Source organism: Homarus americanus, unplaced genomic scaffold (genome assembly GCF_018991925.1).
Source record: "Homarus americanus isolate GMGI-L3 unplaced genomic scaffold, GMGI_Hamer_2.0 scaffold51859, whole genome shotgun sequence".
Classification (NCBI taxonomy): domain Eukaryota; kingdom Metazoa; phylum Arthropoda; class Malacostraca; order Decapoda; family Nephropidae; genus Homarus; species Homarus americanus.
The window spans coordinates 9,613,243-9,632,160 of NW_024711292.1; the positions used below are offsets into that span (position 1 = coordinate 9,613,243).

Here is an 18,918-nt window from a genome sequence, read left to right on the forward strand (position 1 = left end):
CCTCCCTCTAACCCTACAGATTCAGTGTCAAGAAATTAAGTCAAGGTGACTGGATTGGTCTGGATAATTAATCAACTAAATATCTATCCTCGGTGGACCTGAGATGTAAGTTTGAATTGATCTGACTCCAACCATTCTCAAGTTATTGATAGGACAAAACACGCTGAAGAAAGAGAAAGAAAACGAGTAAAAGAGGCCCCCCAAGGTGAGACTTCAACAAAACAAATTGACTTATTACCTTCAGCTTCCTATACATCCAAGTTCCGGAGAATCTGAAGAAGAAGAAATACAGAGGTCAGTAACACGTTACATAAACATACACGTCAATAATATATAAAGATAATATAGTGTTATGAACAAACACAGTGTAAGGGTAGAATAAGTTTCTAAAGTCAGTGAAATAGAATTATCTTTAATGATTCACTTGTTAATAATGGTAACGGTGCACATGTACCAGCAAAATCCCAACGAATAAAACCTTGCTACAGTACATAATTCCCAAAAGACTATTACACACATGACAAAATCCTAATGGAATAAAAATTACCAAGAAAATCCCCCAAATAAATTGGATAAAATCTTACCAGCACAGCATAGGTCTTAAGGTTGTTTGGTGAACTATGTTAATACCAGTGTGGGAGCCACTTAAACTGCATGGGTCCCACTTAAGTAGTGTTAGCCAGTCTGGGAGCCACTTAAGCAGTGAGTGCCACTTAATTAGTGTTAAGAACAACAACCAAGTGTGGGTACCACTAACCAATACGTAGGCGACTGAGCAGTGTGGGTACCACTTAACTAGTCTCGAGGCCACTTGAACAGTGAAAGGCCACTTGGGCAAAGTGGGACACACTTCAGCAGAGTGGAGACCTCTTTGGCAAAAGGGGAACCACTTACGTAGTGTGGGGGCCCGTGGTGGGGGCTATTTAAGCAGTGTGGGAGGGAGGTATGTGGAGCGGTGGGGCGGAGAGAGGTGAATTGGAGGCAGGAATGGGAGCGAGGTACAATCAATACCCCTCTCTCTCTCTCTCTCTCTCTCTCTCTCTCTCTCTCTCTCTCTCTCTCTCTCTCTCTCTCTCTCTCTCTCTCTCTCTCTCTCTCTCTCTCTCTCTCTCTCTCTCTCTCTCTCTCTCTCTCTCTCTCTCTCTCTCTCTCTCTCTCTCTCTCTCTCTCTCTCTCTCTCTCTCTCTCCTCACTTGCTGGCAGGAAAGGATAGGGGGAAAGAGGTGAACTGGGATTCATTCAGGATCCTCTATTGTATCTTTCTATATTATTATATACACACGCGCTTTCTTGCTGTTATTACATTCACATTTCTTCATTATTTCTGCTTTACTCTTGCCTTCATCTTGGGAGGGGAGGGAGGGGGGGGGACTTCTCTCCGTCCTTGACACCATCTTCCTCCTGTTTACATATATCATTAATACACAATGTTTGTTTTTGTACGTGTGAATTCATTTTTATTTGGTCTTACACCTTCCTGTTAACTTTTTATCACTTTTAACTTCGACTAATACTACAGTTTATCGTATTATTACTTTATATTATCATTACAATATACTATTATTACTACCTATTACAATGATCTACAACACATAATACCTATATTTTACCTATCGCAATATACTGTTAACTATTCCTTTACACCATCACTTATTACACCATCCGACAACTACCGTCTATCACTACATATAATTATTTCTTTATAATTGACGTTCTAATTTCCTCTCTCATCTCCACTATCATGACAATTTATTTCCTTCTCTTCTCTTACATTATAATCACACCAACCGACAGACAGACAGACACCGACCGACCGACCGACCGACAGACAGACAGACGGGACAAAAAATGTAACCCTTCACCATACTGTTACTTGCCCTGCCTCCCCGGGCAGGATGAAACTATGGGCAAGTTTCTTTACGCCATTTGCTTCTGTCTACCCAGCAGTAATTGGGAACCTGGATGTTAATTGATTTGCGGATCGTGTTCCGGGGTAATGGTTAGCCAGTGCAGTTGGCGAGTTGTCCGGTCTTCTCGAACTATTCCTTGACACTGAGTCATGCAGCACGTTAACTCAGGGTGTGGTTGTTGTGTTGGCGACAGCTTCTACACCTTAAACAAATTCACGCCTAGGTGGCCCTTGGGCCGGCCATCCTCGTTACACGAGGGGCAACCATTACTTGCCCTGTAGCGACTGATTGACTGACCAAGTGACTGACTTGACTCTCTCTTACCACACTCATTCCCTCTACCACATTCACTCTCTCTACCACACTCACTCTCTCTACCACACTCTCACTACCACACATTCACTCTACCACACTCTCACTACCACAAATTCATTCTACCACAAATTCACTCTCTACCACACATTTACTCTCTACCACACATTCACTCTCTCTACCACACTCGCTCTCTACCACACATTCACTCTCTCTACCACACTCACTCTCTACCACACTCACTCTCTCTACCACACTCACTCTCTCTACCACACTCACACTCTATCACACTCACTCTCTACCACACATTCACTCTCTCTACCACACTCACTCTCTACCACACTCACTCTCTCTACCACACTCACTCTCTCTCTCACACACTCACTCTCTACCACTCTCTACCTCCCTCTCTACCACTCACTCTACCACATTCTCTCTCTACCACACTCTCTCTACCACCTCCTCTCTACACTCCTCTCTACACTCCCTCTCTACTCCCTCTCTCTCTACCACACATTCACTCTCTACACATTCACTCTATCTACCACATCTCTCTCTACCACATTCACTCTACTCACTCTACCACTCCTCTCTCTACACACTCACTCTCTCTACCACACTCACTCTCTCTACTCTCTACCACACACCCTCTCCTCTACCACACTCACTCTCTCTACCACACTCCCTCTCTCTACCACACTCACTCCTCTCTACCACCTCACTCTCTACCACACTCACTCTACCACACTCCACCTCTCTCCACTCCTCACCTCTACCACTCCTCTCTACCACATCCTCTCTACCACTCACTCTCTACTCCTCTCCTCTCACTCCTACCACACACCTCTCCTCTTCTCTCTACCACACATTCCTCTATCTACCACACATTCACTCTCTCTACCACACTCACTCTCTACCACACTCACTCTCTCTACCACACTCACTCTCTCTACCACACTCACTCTCTCTACCACACTCGCTCTCTCTACCACACTCACTCTCTACCACACATTCACTCTCTCTACCACACTCACTCTCTCTACCAAGGTTTTGTTCTTTACCACTTGTTCATACAACCCCGCCTTCCTCTTTCTCTTCACCATCCTTTCACTTTCTTCACCATCTTTTTTTTTAACTCGTACACTCACCAACCCACACGTTACCTTGGACACAATGGTGATCTTTATTAAAGGAATACTTTCAACAACATCTAATCCTAACTAGTCTGACGGTAACAGAATAAAGCTAAAGATGCATGGAGAGAGAGAGAGAGAGAGAGAGAGAGAGAGAGAGAGAGAGAGAGAGAGATTCTGCCAAAATACTGTAGTTACCCATACACCCATTCTCTAAACTTCTGCAACGTTTCGACCCAGTTTCTGTCTCCCCAACATATTCAATACAATTGGAACTCCACGGTCCATTTTCCATGAAAGGACCGAAATTTATCATCACATCAGATAAAGAAAAAAAATAGGTGAAGTTATACGGTTTCAAACACTACTAGAACTCAGTAAAAACCATTATGCCACTCCATCTGGGACGGACGGACGGACGGACGGACGCACGCACGCACGCACACACACGTTAATCTTAAACATATAAGATGCACCACAATGTTCAATCCACCACAGCGACAAAAACAGCTTCATTACTCTATAAGTGAGTATCTTATAATATTCTTTCATTATTTGCCTCCAACTTTATATTCATCATGATGAAATCCAGCTCTGTGTCCTGCCATTAAGAGACGGAGCTGCCACCTTGTAAAGTTTCTTACATCTTATTAAACTGTGTAAACAAAGGCTCCCAAAGACCAACCACACGATAAAGACCAGTTATTTCTTATAAAATAAATAAGTGGAGCTCGTGGGTTACTGACATGCTTAGCACTGCGTCAAGTCTCGACCAGAACAGAGAGTCTTGTGTCAACACTGGTAAACAAGACCCCCCCCCCCTCCACCACACACCCGCCAGTTTTAATAATATGTCAACACGGGCTTAAGCATCCTCCTTTCAGGTCTTTCCCCATTACCCGCCACCCAAGGCTTTGCCCGTGTTCTGGTGCCACCGTATCCGAGCGACGACGTGTCCCAGTTAACCTAATCCTAACTAATACAACTCAATCTAATTTAACCTAAATCTAACCAAAAAATAATACAAAATAATACTAATCACACCCAATCCAGTTACTCTAACCTCATCTAACACACGTAAGACTATCTAATCTAACCGCTGACTAAACTCATCCAATTTCAAGAGTTTTACAATCCCGAATCTATTCTAATATATTCTAATACACATATATATTCTAGCCTCCCCTATACTTATATTATATCTAACCCAAAACAACTTTAATAAAAACTGACCCCGAGTCAAATTCCTACCTAACCTAACCTCATAAAAACAGACATTTCACCAACTGATACTGATAACGTGCTATTAGTCCTTGTTTTTTGTCAATTTTGTTTTTTGAGGGGGAAAATGTCTGGTGGAACTTTTTTTTCATAGGATTCAGTCGAATAGAGAATTGTCCAATGGCCCACATACCAGTTTCCCCACCCACCTATGTTGAGGTTGGGTCACAGCGAGGTACAAGCCTACTCCTCTATTGCCTCTCTCTCCCCTCACACACTAATTACATGGTATGAGCTTTACATACCAGAGGTGAGCCGCCGGCCACACTCTCTCTACCTACACTACGTTAATGAACCTGCCCACACTTACTGCCTCACTCCACACAATACACTGCCTTATCACACGCTTACTAGTTCACTCTACCACTCACTTACTAGTTCACTCTACCACTCACTTACTAGTTCACTCTACCACACACTTACTAGTTCACTGTACAATATAATTAGTGACTGTACAATGTACTTGGTTACTCAGTCTAACATAATATTCTTGTATCGGGCTTTGTTATTCATTTTTCCTGACACAACTGATGTATGGTGTCTGTGTGTGAAGAATATTTCTTCAAGAGCTACTTAACGCAAGTAAAGCTTAACTCTAGCTGGCTTTTGTTCAATAACGCAATCCATTCCAAGGAATCTCTAGAAAAATATTCTGAACCCTTTAAACAAAATGATACTGTGATGTAATAATAACATTATCATAACTACCACTGCACTACTAATAATAATGATATTAAAATCACCTTTCCAAAGGGTACACCTAATCTTAATTATCATGGAGAATAATTTTCACTGCATACATCAACATTTTCGACTGAATTCCGGTACCATGGAGCATACAGAACAAAAGCGCGCGCACGTACACACCAACGCACACACGGGCGGTCACTTTAAAGTGTCTCTCCACTCTCGTTGAAGCCTCAAAAACAAAGGGTATGACATGAATCGATACACTCCAGACCTCAAAAATCTTGGCGAGGAATCGATACATCGACCCCATCCGTGCGAAAAGGACTCTTGGTACCGAGGCACCCGCGGGGGTAATGTTAGCTTTAATATAATTTATTTTAACCTTGATATGGTAATTTTCAATCTTTGTAAGGATGGTTATTTTGTCCTACCCATGGAGGATAGTTCTGAGCATTTTGCATGTTTGGTTAATTATATCCTACAAATGGCTGGTTAACTAAAACCTTGAAATGATTGGTTAATTCTACCCTAAACATAATACTACAGGAGGTCGTCAGGTGTAAAGGCACACACTACGTTTTATAGCACACTCCCCCTTCCTACACCCTCGCCATAAACTTGACCAGCTCATTATGCAGTACACGCTGAAGCAACACTGATAACGGCGTGTCGAGCCTTACCAACATCCTGATAATAGTTTTACCTTAAGGTGTTCCAATGTTTTTATTTTGGTATAATTTATTCTTTTAACACCCTTCTCCCTCTCTCTATCTCTCTCTACGGAAAACTTAAACAAAAACGTGCAAAAATGAGAGAGAGAGAGAGAGTAATCTTAAGGTGATATAAGCTAAGGGTCCAATATGCAGGTAATCCGAAGTCTTTACTTGCTTTTATGGGTTATGCTTGGTTTAGATCTATATACTGTTTACCTTTGTCTATACTGTTAATGTGTGCCCCTGCTGTCTATGCTTGTACAGTATATCTACGTTATCTACGTTTGAATGTCTACACTGTTTACGTATGTAATATACATATATAAATTGTTTATTATGTATGTTTACACTGTTTATTTAAATGCTTAAGTTGATGCAAAAATACAAGATGATTTTAACAGAAAAAAAATCAATTAATTAATCAATCATTATTGACTTTCCAGTAAAAATGTTCTTCTCTGGTTCAGTTTCTTTTCCCTATGACAAAACGTGTCCAAAAAATAAACGTGAATAATAAATAAATAAATAAATACATAATATATATATATATATATATATATATATATATATATATATATATATATATATATATATATATATATATATATATATATATATATATATATATATATATATATATATATATATATATATATAGCAGTGAGTGATGGAGGGGCAATAGAGGCCACACTTTCGATAATATGACTGAGTAACTTCACGGCAAGCAGCACTACCTATATTATCACTTAAAGAATCAAGCGAACTGGAACTGGGGAATAAGATATATAAAGAAGTGCTCTGCTTATGATAGAGAGAGAAAGACAACTTGCTCTTCCAGCGAGTGATAGTTAATTTTACATCTGGGACGCCTTGAGGGACAGAGGCGGGCTGGGCACGGAGGGAGCAGGAACAAGGATTTAATTAAAGTCCTCCTACATGAACGTATCCGTCACTCTTCTACAACACCTTTATCTAACACCCACTTAATTACCGAATCAGTTTGTTTAATTACAAAAAGAGAGAAAGAGAGACAACGGAAGACCTCCTTCAGTAAAAACTAGTGTCAGGCTCCAGTTATAAAAGGAACTCAGGTATTTAAGGCACGGTATGTGTTTAAAGTTAATTTAATTTCACCTATGGTAAAAAAAAAAAAAACCTTCTGAAGCCATATATAAATATTTTCCGTCACCAGAAGTGACAATGCAGAATGGGTTACATCATCCCCCTTTAGTAACTTATTTCTCAATTCTAATTTCCAAAACTGCAAGAAAAATTCAGTCACAAGTAATAAATACAGTATACTTACAATGAGTTGTAGGGTCAAGTATTCACTGACGATCAAACACTCGAGTATTTCCAGCCAAAACTTCGGTGTAGAGTCATTATCAAGGAACAGTTGGTCAGAACAAGAGGGCTGGATGGTGACACTGATGGTGTATCCTAAATGTAATCACTGCACACACCACTGTGGCGGCTCACTTACAAGGCAAGCACAGCACTGGTACTAACAGTGTTGCACAGCTGTAAGATTATCACTATGCACTAGTGGCACTATTGGTGCTAGTGATGTGGTGTCTTAGATTACACGATGATCGCTACACACTATTGTGGTAGCCCCTGAGTAAAACAGGTCATATCACTGGCACTATCTTCCAACAAGGTAAACACACATATAAATGTAGTCAAACTAGCAACACTCAAGATTTTGCCAATATTCTTATTTTTTCTCTCTCGGTGTAACAAGCCTCCCTCCTCCACCGCCCAGTTACTCCCCTCCACAAGGTTTCGTCATCCACAAGCTATAAGTTGATCCCTGTGAGGAAACACTTTCTTGTTCCCTTCCATTGTTACCACATCACCTCACCACCTTTCTTCTTACACAGTAGTCCCACAGCCAGATATAAAGGTATTCCCATGCACGAGCCCATTCACTGAATCTCTGCTGGTGTTGGAAAATACACTTTAATTCATTATTAAAGTTGTGTTGACACAAGGCTGTAATGATCTCCACGGGAAGCAAAGTCTCCAAAGATGAGTTTGGAGACGCTAGTTGGGTGGGAGTCGCGTGGACGAATGGTTGCTGTGTGTTGCCAAGAAGTGGAGGAACAAAACTAGGTGCGAATGCTCACCCCGTTACACCGGCAGGGGGCAGCTAGCGTGGCAACAGTATGCCATGGTTTCAATAACCCTGCGTCGGGTGGCTCTTCTGTAGTAACTCTGACTGGAACTGAACCCCTAAAGCGAGGATGTCACACGGTGACAGTGTGCTGGGCGGGAGTGGAAACATGGTCCTCGAGTAAGAAGTCTGGTGAGGTACGACCAGTGACGCTCAGCTGATCCACCAGGATGAATCACTGGGTCACGACTGGAATATCCACAACACAGTAAAGTATAGCACCACAAGAAGCGTGTGGTACAGCCAGAGACGAGGCAACTCACGGCCACACCATGATAGGCACTGAAGCACTGCCGGCCAGCAGGTAGGCAGGGAAGGCACTCAAGTGCTGTCTGCCCTGTCTACCTCTCTACTTAATCCTCTTACACCACCCTCCCGGCCTCACCACACACGTAACACCTCCTCTGACTATCTACACATACACATGCAGCTACATCTACCTCCCATACTGCATACACATACACATACAGTAACACCTAGAGCACGCAAGTCTGCTACACCTATCTCTTGGCCCGCACACACTACCATCATCATTCACATCATCTTATCTGTACATACATTGACGCAGGAGCACAAGAGCTGCATCAAGAAGTCATGGCTATGAAGAAAACAGGGAATGCTGCTGTACAACCAACCTATGGGTGACATCAACACGAAAGTCATGACCACCACAAGCGGCAACAGGCAAATAACATCATAAGTGAAGTCGGTAACAACAAGCGGCGACAGTAGCCAACAGTAGTGCTAGCAAAGCAAAGGGGTGTTGACTAAAAGAGCGCAGACCGACCAAGGCTTCCTCAGAGACAACTGACTGGTTAGTTTAAAACCCCACTAAACACACCGCCTCAGCACTAGCGCAGCTTACAACACTGGCGAGACTCTCCTTACCACCACTCGGCCTCCTCTTACTCAGCGCCAGAAAGCAGCATGTACTCAGAATCAGCAGTTGCAGTTATGAAAAATAACTAGAACAGTCACTCAAAAAACTATCTGTACTTGGGTATCGATGAATTTCAAAATGAACACTGCGATTCCTGTTGCCTCGGTAGGGTTGTCAAAATCACTAGTCCGTTGTGTCATATTATATCCTCAACACAATTTTGAACAGGTATCTTATTTTTAGGAGGGGTCCGATGAATTTCAAACTGAATAATCGTGTTGTCTCACTAAGGATGGTAGGCGTGATTGTAAGAGATTTGCTTCCTATTATGGTAGGCTTAATTTAGTTATTACATTTGAAATATAAAATTAGTTGGTTACTAAAACCTCCATTCGTGGTGTTATTTTGTTTCACACAAGAATTGTAAAGATACTTTTTTTTACCGAGTGTACACATCTCCAATAATTCCCCATATATGGTTTAAGTATCTTAAAGGTGCTCAATACCCAGTACTTAAAAGACTCGTTTAAATAAATATCTCCCGTAATGGAAATGTGAGAACTTATGTCACTGGCGCACTTAACGACGATAAAAGCGATAAAAACAGTCAGACAATTACTCTATGACCACAACATATGTCATAATGTAAGTTAAAGACACGTATTTGTTTTTAAATGTAGGTTCAGGTGTTACGTTGCAACAATATAGAGTATGGTTCCATATGACAGATTGAGTAAACAACGTGATATGGAATTAATATCTAGAAATGCAAACATGTTACTGTTTGAGCGGGTGTCGTGAGAAATGTGTGTAAAAGCAAAGACAAAAGTCGTGTCGTGGTTTTGTCCGCAAGGCAGAGCGATCCAAAAGTTTAGCTCTTCCACATACAGTACGTTTTCACCAAATTGCCACGACATAACTTTTGTCTTTCATTGTACACCACACTGTAGACAGGTGAGGGGTCAGCGTGTCACCCTCCAGTACCCCACCAATGTCAGACTGTCACCCCTGATACACTGGTTACCTTCCCTCATCATTCATGTTGTAAAGGAAGTACCTGGGAGGTGATGAAGGGTGTCGCGGAGTAGCGCACAAGTGTTTCCATGCAATATGTACGAGTTACTGTAGCAGTGACAGTAATAATGGATACATAACGCTATGGGATCTGAGTGGCCAAACATAAAAGGAGAGATAATGACATAGTAGCAATAAAATAATGGTTGTATACAGCAAATGAAGAGATGGGGTCGTGGAGGACTTATGAAATACATAATTATGTATGTAGAATAAACATTTAACAAGAGAACTGCAATTGAGACAGGGTCCGAAAAATAAGTGTATGTAAATAGCCCTAACGGGCTAAAAAGCATCGAGTGGTGTACAGTAGGTGATATTAAATCAACTGAGGAATGTGTTAAACACACACACTCTTGGGGTAAGCTGTTAGCAATAGTTTTGCGTTGCCATAGAAAGAGCAAAACTTTTATGTGCTAATCCAAACAAGGTAAATGGTTGATGGTTGGTGAAGGCTGAGTGTTACACTATTCTGGCCGTGTAATATTCCCAATGTGAATGTGAGTGGTGAGGTTACTTTTGTCCTTTGCCACCAACACAGCCTTTTCTATACACAAGGTAGGTTTGACACAACGACGCATCAACAAAGTAAGTATATATATATATATATATATATATATATATATATATATATATATATATATATATATATATATATATATATATATATATATATATATATATATATATATATATATATATATATATATAGTCTGGAGAACTAGTAACGGGTGTACCCGGATGTGGAGGCCTGGAACACACACAGTAACATCACACCAACCTGATGGACGGTAAAACACAGATACTCGACATCATCTTGACTTGTTTAAACACGTCTCTGATTTTTACTCTCTTCCTTACTCCCCCTTGTGTAAAGGTGACAATAATCTGTCACATATACGTGAGAAGGGAAAAGATAAAACTGTGTGTGTGTGTGTGTGTGTGTGTGTGTGTGTGTGTGTGTGTGTGTGTGTGTGCGTGCGTGTGTGTGCGTGCGTGCGTGCGTGCGTGCGTGCGTGCGTTTTGATTGGGGAGCGCTTAATATGATACTAAACATCAAATACAAGGGGAAGAGGTAGAAGGGAAGAAGGAATGAGGAGAGAGGTGAAGAAAGAAAGGGAGGAGAAAGAGAGGGGAGGAGGGGAGAATTATGAGGAAGGTGGCGATGAGACTCCCTACCCGGTGAGAGGTCATCGTCGTCTAGGTATACTACTACTACTACTACTATTACTACTACTACTACTACTACTTTGCTGTCATTTGGAATCGAGTATGAGGATCATCCAGCTATGATACAATGATACGAGTTATTAAAGATGCCACATTTGTTAGTAAGCTCTGAGGTGACTCGAGAGGCCGATACGGATCGGCAGGGTCGTCCACAGATGTAGCACGTGTGGAGGGCTACATTTAGTGTGGGAGGGGCTGCGGCAGCATCTTTCCAGCGCTGGTGCTTGTCTGTCTCGGTATGCAGTCGGGTTAACTCGAAAGTATTGACACTTTCTCGTGTGGTGCTCCTCCAAAAGTTACGGTGTGGCTGTGGAGTAATCGTCTCCCAGTTAAGGGGGTCGATTTGGCACTTATTCAGGTTTGTCTTAAGACTATCTTTATACCTTTTCAGTTGCCCGCAAGCATTACGTTTACTATTCGTTAGGTGACTGTAAGGTAACTGCTTTGGTAGTCCACTGTCGTCCATGCGGGTAACAAGGCCAGTCCAACGTAGTTGTTCATAGATAATGGTAGCGTCGATGCTCCTACAGTTGGTGTCAGCGAGAATACTGGCATTTGTTCTTTTGTCTTCCCAGAGAACTCGGAGGATGGAAAGTTGACTACGTTGGTGAAAGTTTTCAAGTGCCTTGAAGTGCCTCCTATATGTGACCCATGTCACTGCCATATATCAGGGTGGGGAAGATCAAAGTCTAATTATACCAAGTCAACCCACTTCGAGTCGGAAATTCGTCCTTCGTTGCGCATGACGTCATCTGGCCGGCAGCCCGGGGGTGGTACAGGCTCCGGGGTGGAACCTTAGTTACCAGCTGGCCGTCGTGGTGCCAAGGTCTGTGACAATGCCTGATAAATGCTCCATATTGGGGATGCATATCAAATTACAGACTACATGCTAAAAGTTTCAGACTTCATCGATTTACAAAGGACGAAAAAGATAAAAATTTGGATTTTATTGTGCATACAGCAAATATACAGGGTGCAACAGTAGGAAGGGCAATACTTGAGAGCCACAGGCAGGTTTAAATTTAAATTCCCTAAAGTCTAACTTCGGGCAGGAAACCGGATATGAAGAGACAGTAGCTATTTGTTGCTTGAAGCTGTTGTAAAGGCTCGTCATCTGTAATATATCTAGTGGCCATATTGATAAATTTAAAACCTCTACACATTTATACTTGTATTCACTGATTTACTGTGATAGCTTGGGGAGAGAAAATGATGAGAACAATAATTAATATTTTTTTATATTATTTTTTTAACTATTCTATTTAATTCTCTGCCCCCAACCCGTAAATAGCTAGCCCATATGCCTATGATTCCTTATTAGCTTTTACACTGATACTGGCAGCAAAATCATATAAGTATAAATAATAATAAAAAAGGAAGAAGAGGATTATTAATAAAAATTCTAATAAAATTTTAATACTAAGAATAGGAATATCATAAAAATAAAGATTACATGAGAAGTTCAAGTGGCTAACTGAAAGATAGTGTGCTAGGGGATGAGAAAATCAGGATATATGGCAATAATATCTTCTAATACAGTAGGACGGTCTCACCCGGGGTATAATATACGAGTCCTCCCTTACAACCGTGATCTTCCACTATGGCCAACAGCGGCACATAAAGCTCTGCCCCTGCGCGTGGGTTGACTTGGTTTAATTAGACTTTGGAGAGGACCACTGCTTGATATACTCGTACGTGCAACTTTATAGATAATTTCAGCTCCCCACACACACTATAACAACCCTACCATACACCGCACCAGCCCCATCAACCCAACACCCTTCCCTCCCCTCCACAGCCTCACGGCCTTCCTGCCAGTCAACCATCGCGGTCCTCTTCCTCAGTGCCAATTTTGATGCATAAAATCGTAACTTTGTAGCCTCCAATACTTATGGCTGTACTAACTTTCATGAAGTGTCAACTTTCTGCACTGTCATACCTCCTGCAGTGTAAACTTTCTGCACTGTTATACCTCCTGCAGTGTCAATTTTTTGTACTGTCATACCTCCTGCAGTGTCAACTTTCTTCACTGTCATACCTCCTGCAGCGTCAACTTTCTGCGCTGTCATACCTCCTGCAGTGTCAACTTTTTGTACTGTCATACTTCCTGCAGTGTCAACTTTCCGTACTGTCATACCACTTGCAGTATCAATTTTCTGCACTGTCATACTTCCTGCAGTGTCAACTTTCCGCACTGTCATACCACCTGCAGTGTCCATTTTCTGCAATGCCAATCTTCCAAGAAGCTGTTTCTGGGACAGTGGGAGGCCGGACGAGATCGGCGTGTTAGTATGGTGGTGTGGTCAGACACAAGTTATATAACGTGGTGTGCAGGACGGTGAGTGTGATGCAAGACGGTGAGTGTGGTGCAGGAGGATGAGGGTGGTGCAGGAGGATGAGTGTGGTGCAGGACGGTGAGTGTGGTGCAGGAGGATGAGGGTGGTGCAGGAGGATGAGGGTGGTGCAGGACGGTGAGTGTGGTGCAGGACGGCGAGTATGGTGCAGGAAAGGGAGTGTGGTGCAGGAAAGGGAGTGTGGTGCAGGACAAAGAGTGTGGTGCAGGAGGGTGACGCAGCAGGTGGAGGTGACCTCGTGTGTTACTGGATAATAACGTGTAATCATTACTTGCACCACCCTGGCCCACCACCTGCCGCCTCCTCCTACTACTTGACTACTACTATTGTTACTGCCAATACTACTAGTGCTACTATTACTACTACTATAGTTGTTATTAATTTTATTATTACTACTAACCCTACGTCTGTTGCTATATTACTATTACAACAACTAATACTATTACTACTTAATACTACTGCTGCTACTACTACTACTACTACTTTCAAAACTAATACATACTAATTCTAATATTACAACTCCTATCAATAATACACACACTTAAACATATATAAAACAAGCATACACAAACACCCACTCGAGAACAGTTACAACAAAAGTTCTCCTGTAATTACTGTACAGAAAAATGAGTTTAATCTTGATTATTTCTAGTTTAAAGTGCTGTAAGAGTTGGTGTGGCAGAAGAGGGTGTGGTGTGGTATGGTAAGGGTGGGTGTGGTAGAAGAGGGTGTGGTAGGAGTAAGTGTGGTAAAAGAGGGTGTGGTAGAAGTGAGTGTGATAAAAGAGGGTGTGGGAGGATTAAGTGTGGTAGAACAGGGTGTGGTAGGAGTGGGTGTAGCAGAAGAGGATGAGGTAGAAGAGGGTGTGGTAGAAAAATGTGCGGTAATAAGGGTGTGGCAGAAGTAAATGTGGTAATAAGGGTGTGGTAGGAGTAAGTGTGGTAGAACAGGGTGTGGTAGAAGAGGATGAAGTAATAGAGGGTGTGGTAGGAATAAGTGTGGTAGAAGTGTGGTAATAAGGGTGTGGTAGGAGTAAGTGTGGTAGAACAGGGTGTGGTAGAAGAGGATGAAGTAATAGAGGGTGTGGTAGTAATAAGTGTGGTAGTAATAAGTGTGGTAATAAGGGTGTGGTGTGGTAGAAGAGGGTGTGGTAGAAGTAAGTGTGGTAATAAAGGGTGTGGTAGGATTGGGTGTGGTAGGATTAAGTGTGGTAAGAGAAGGTGTGGCAAAAGGGTGTGGTAGGAGTGTGGCAAAATAGGATGTGGTAGAAGAGGGTGTGACAAAAAGGTGTGTAGGAGTGTGGCAGAAGAGGATGTGATAGAAGAGGATGTGGCAGAGGTGGGTGTGGCAAAATAAGGTGTGGTAGAGGGTGTGGCAAAAAAGGTGTGGTAGGAGTGGGTGTAGCGGAGGTGGGTATGGCAGAAGAGGGTGTGACCGAAAAGGGTACGACAAAAGAGTGTGTGGCAGAGGTGGCTGTGGCAAAAGTAGGCGTGGCAGAGGTGGCTGTGGCAAAAGTAGGCGTGGCAGAGGTGGGTGTGGCAAAAGTACGCGTGGCAGAGGTGGGTGTGGCAAGGTTGGGTGTTATAGATGTGCATGTGGCAGAGAAAGGTGCGAGAGAAATGAGTGTGGCAAAAGTGAGAAGATAGTGTGGTAAAGGTGTGACAGAGTGGCAGGCGGCGGAAGGTTGGTGTGGCAGGGATGGGTATGAAGTAGCGGTGTGGCAGAGCAGCAGGAGGAGGTCTGTATAGCCAGCGCTGTTTTGAGGCGCAGAGGAGGACGGAGGAGGTGGCAGCGTTGACCCCTGACATTTGGGAGGGCGTGCGCGACCCCGGGAGCTGCACGCCCTACACCACTCCCTCCACCTGCTGCTGCACCACCCCGTCATCACTGCTGCTGCCGCTCTTCACCACGTGCCTCTCTTACTGGCACCACCTCATCCTCCGTTCACACAGTCAGGCAATCAAACCATCATCCTCTGGAACGACAACTTGTAAGACCCCTACCACAAAAATATCGCCGGTTCGAGAAATCACTAGCGCTTGGTGTTCCCTTCTCAACCCATCCCGCAATGGTAAGCTTACGGAAGCTGAGCCAGACGAACGTTCGCCCGTCTTACACCCGTAGCAGTGGGCACGGTCTTGTGTAGTGTACATCAAGAACCGCAGCCAACAAGTACAACTACAGTAAACCTACATAAACACGAAGGTTACGTTAAAAATGAACGTCGTTGAAACACAAAACTTGCAGAACTACACAATCAAGTGCTCCACAAAACTGTATCTTTATATTACTAAGCTAACAAAGAATAAGACGTTGTTGGAGTGATAGGCGAGGTGTTCGGGGCTGAGCCGTGCGGTGATGACGGGAAGTGGATGGACAAGTGGAGGAGGTAATGAGGTGGAGAAGGAGGGGGAGGCAAAGGAGTGAAGCGAAGAGCATCATTAGCAGGAGTGTATAGAAGGGAGAATATAGATTAAGTGGAGGCGTAGAAAGAGATAGGAAGGGATAGAATGAGACGGTCGAAAACAAATACTTGAGCACACACAAAATTATAGGGAAATACAATAGAAGTGAGCTACGAAAGAAAAGTCGAACAGAAGAGGTAAGCGGGAAGAACGGGAGAGGGATCTGTTTACAAAAGAGAAGGATCGCATTAAAGTGACAAACATGACGATAAACAATTATCAACACGTATCTTCCGCTAAATGACCCCTGAAACATCTGAAAAAAAAAGAATCCTTTGTTTTTCAAAAAAATATATTTTTATTTTTTAAAGACACAAAAGGGGGGGGGGTGTCTCATCATCCCAGGAAGGTGCAGAGCGCTGATACAGTTTCAAAACATTTCTCACTGCAATTATCTGTAAAAAAAAATTCACTGACGGACGGCATCTGCCCCTTGTATCCCCACCAACCACACCTTGGATTAAACAACCTTACGGAAGATTAAAGTTATGTAAAAGTGTGAGACTCAAGTATAATGAAGACATCAACAGATCTCTCTCTCTCTCTCTCTCTCTCTCTCTCTCTCTCTCTCACGCACACTACTCACGTTTACAGTGCACGGCTTGTCACCAGGTAACACCACACCACCTCTAGCTGACTAACTCACTACCTAAACAAAAAAGCAACATCTGGTGACGGCTGGTTAAGGAGAAGAGGGTTAACTGGGATGGGAAGAGGTACTCAAGAGTGGATAGAATGGATAGGATAAAGGGAAGAGGGTGACGAGTAATGATGGAAGAACCAGTGAGATAGAGTGAGTGAGGGGGAACGCTGTGCCAAGTTGGGGGTTGTGGCGGGTATTGAGCGCCATGTATTACACACATTACATGGGGGGGCGTCGCGCCATCTACACTGTTCCCCGCGCCTGAGTCAACCCTACACGTTACTCCCTCAACACACAGCCAATCCTACGCGTTACTCTCTCAACACACACACATTGTTTCCCTCGCCTATATCAACCCTACACGCTTATCACTACACAAAACAAACGCAGTCAAGTCAACGCTACACGCTCAACACACACACACACACATTATAATATATATATATATATATATATATATATATATATATATATATATATATATATATATATATATATATATATATATCTTGATAAAATCACACGGAAAATGGAAACAACAGTACCTTAGCTTTCGTCTTTATTCAAGACATCTTCAGAGGCGACATGAAATATATATATATATATATATATATATATATATATATATATATATATATATATATATATATATATATATATATATATATATATATATATATATATATATATATATATGGCCCTTAAACGAATATGGCCACAAATTCCTCACATTATTCAATTATAAATGACTTGATTACACCTTCTCGGGGTCTTACGTTTTAACAAGCAGGGAAATGAATTATCATCCTCGATTCTGTGAAATTATACAGTGGATATGAGGGTGACAAAAAAAAAAGTAAATAAGTTACACACCCTTTGGTAGAGTCATTAATATCCTGACTTTCAACTGGACCTTGAATTTGTCTTATGACCTTCATGGCAGCATATCTCGAGAGATGACACATCCTCTAGTGGTGATTCAAACACACCAAATTTCATGACAATAACTGAAAATAATAGGAAACTCAGAAGTATTGAATGCCAATATGATATTGAGGACAACAACAAAATCGTATGTGACACAGCCTCAAAATATGATTCACAGACGCACAAAATATCCTCTTAATACCTTATAATCTCAGTTATAAACAACTTTGCAAGTGTTAAATTTTGTGACTCTTGAGTCTTGATATAAAAGTAGCAACAAAAATATTACGTGACACAGCCTCGAGCATTGACCCTTAATTGTCTTCCCTCTAATGGCTCAGACTTTTATGGACACACACGAGAAATGAGTGACACTGACCATTAAGGCAACGATAAAAGAATGTATGTCATATTCCATCTAACTTAGGTATATCAACACTCCCTATTTTCACCGGAAAACATCGAATGTCCTTTTTTCGGTGTAACTCGATGGATGCAATCAAACACGGTTGGTGGACGAAATGGAGGGAGAGGAAGAGGACAAGGGATAAGGAGGGAGAGGAGGAGGACAATTGGTAAGGGGGGAGGAGGAGGACAAATGGTAAGAAGGGAGAAGAGGAGGAAAAGTGGTAAGGAGGGAGAAGAAGAGGACAAGTGGTAAGGAGGGGGAGGAGGAAGACGGCAATTAAGAGTATGAAGAGGTCGAGATCTTCAAGTCCGCTCCTCTACAACAATAAATAAAAGTGTGTGTGTGTGTGTGTGTGTGTGTGTGTGGCAGGTAGGGGGAGGAGATCATGTGGCGTTCAGGGCCTGCAGTCAATGATAGTGTGAGGGTAAACTGTTTACCTTGCAGCAACGACAGTGTGAGGGTAAACTGTTTATCTTGGACCTCCTCACCCACTGTAGCCAAACCTCCACTCACACACCTCCATCTTCTACCAACATGACTCACCCCACCCCCTTACAACACACCCTCTATCAATATCAACTGAAAACACGGTAGCTCACCTTATCCCATCTCAACCTGTCAGTCAGGTAGTACAAGTGGTATAACCATATGTCACTTTGGCTCCCAAATGATTCACAAATATCCTGACAAAAAAAAAGACACACACCCCCATCTCGGGTGT

The 18,918-nt window shown here is 42.4% G+C and overlaps 1 long non-coding RNA gene across 1 annotated transcript in view; it reads right to left on the reverse strand.

Moving 5' to 3' along the window:
* Positions 1–236: 236 nt before the first annotated feature.
* The window catches only part of LOC121878087, a 105,499-nt gene continuing 86,817 nt past the window's right edge, over positions 237–18,918 (reverse strand). Inside the window, exon 4 of the long non-coding RNA XR_006091096.1 lies at positions 237–272. This is a non-coding gene — a long non-coding RNA (uncharacterized LOC121878087). The remainder of the gene's footprint in view (positions 273–18,918) is intronic.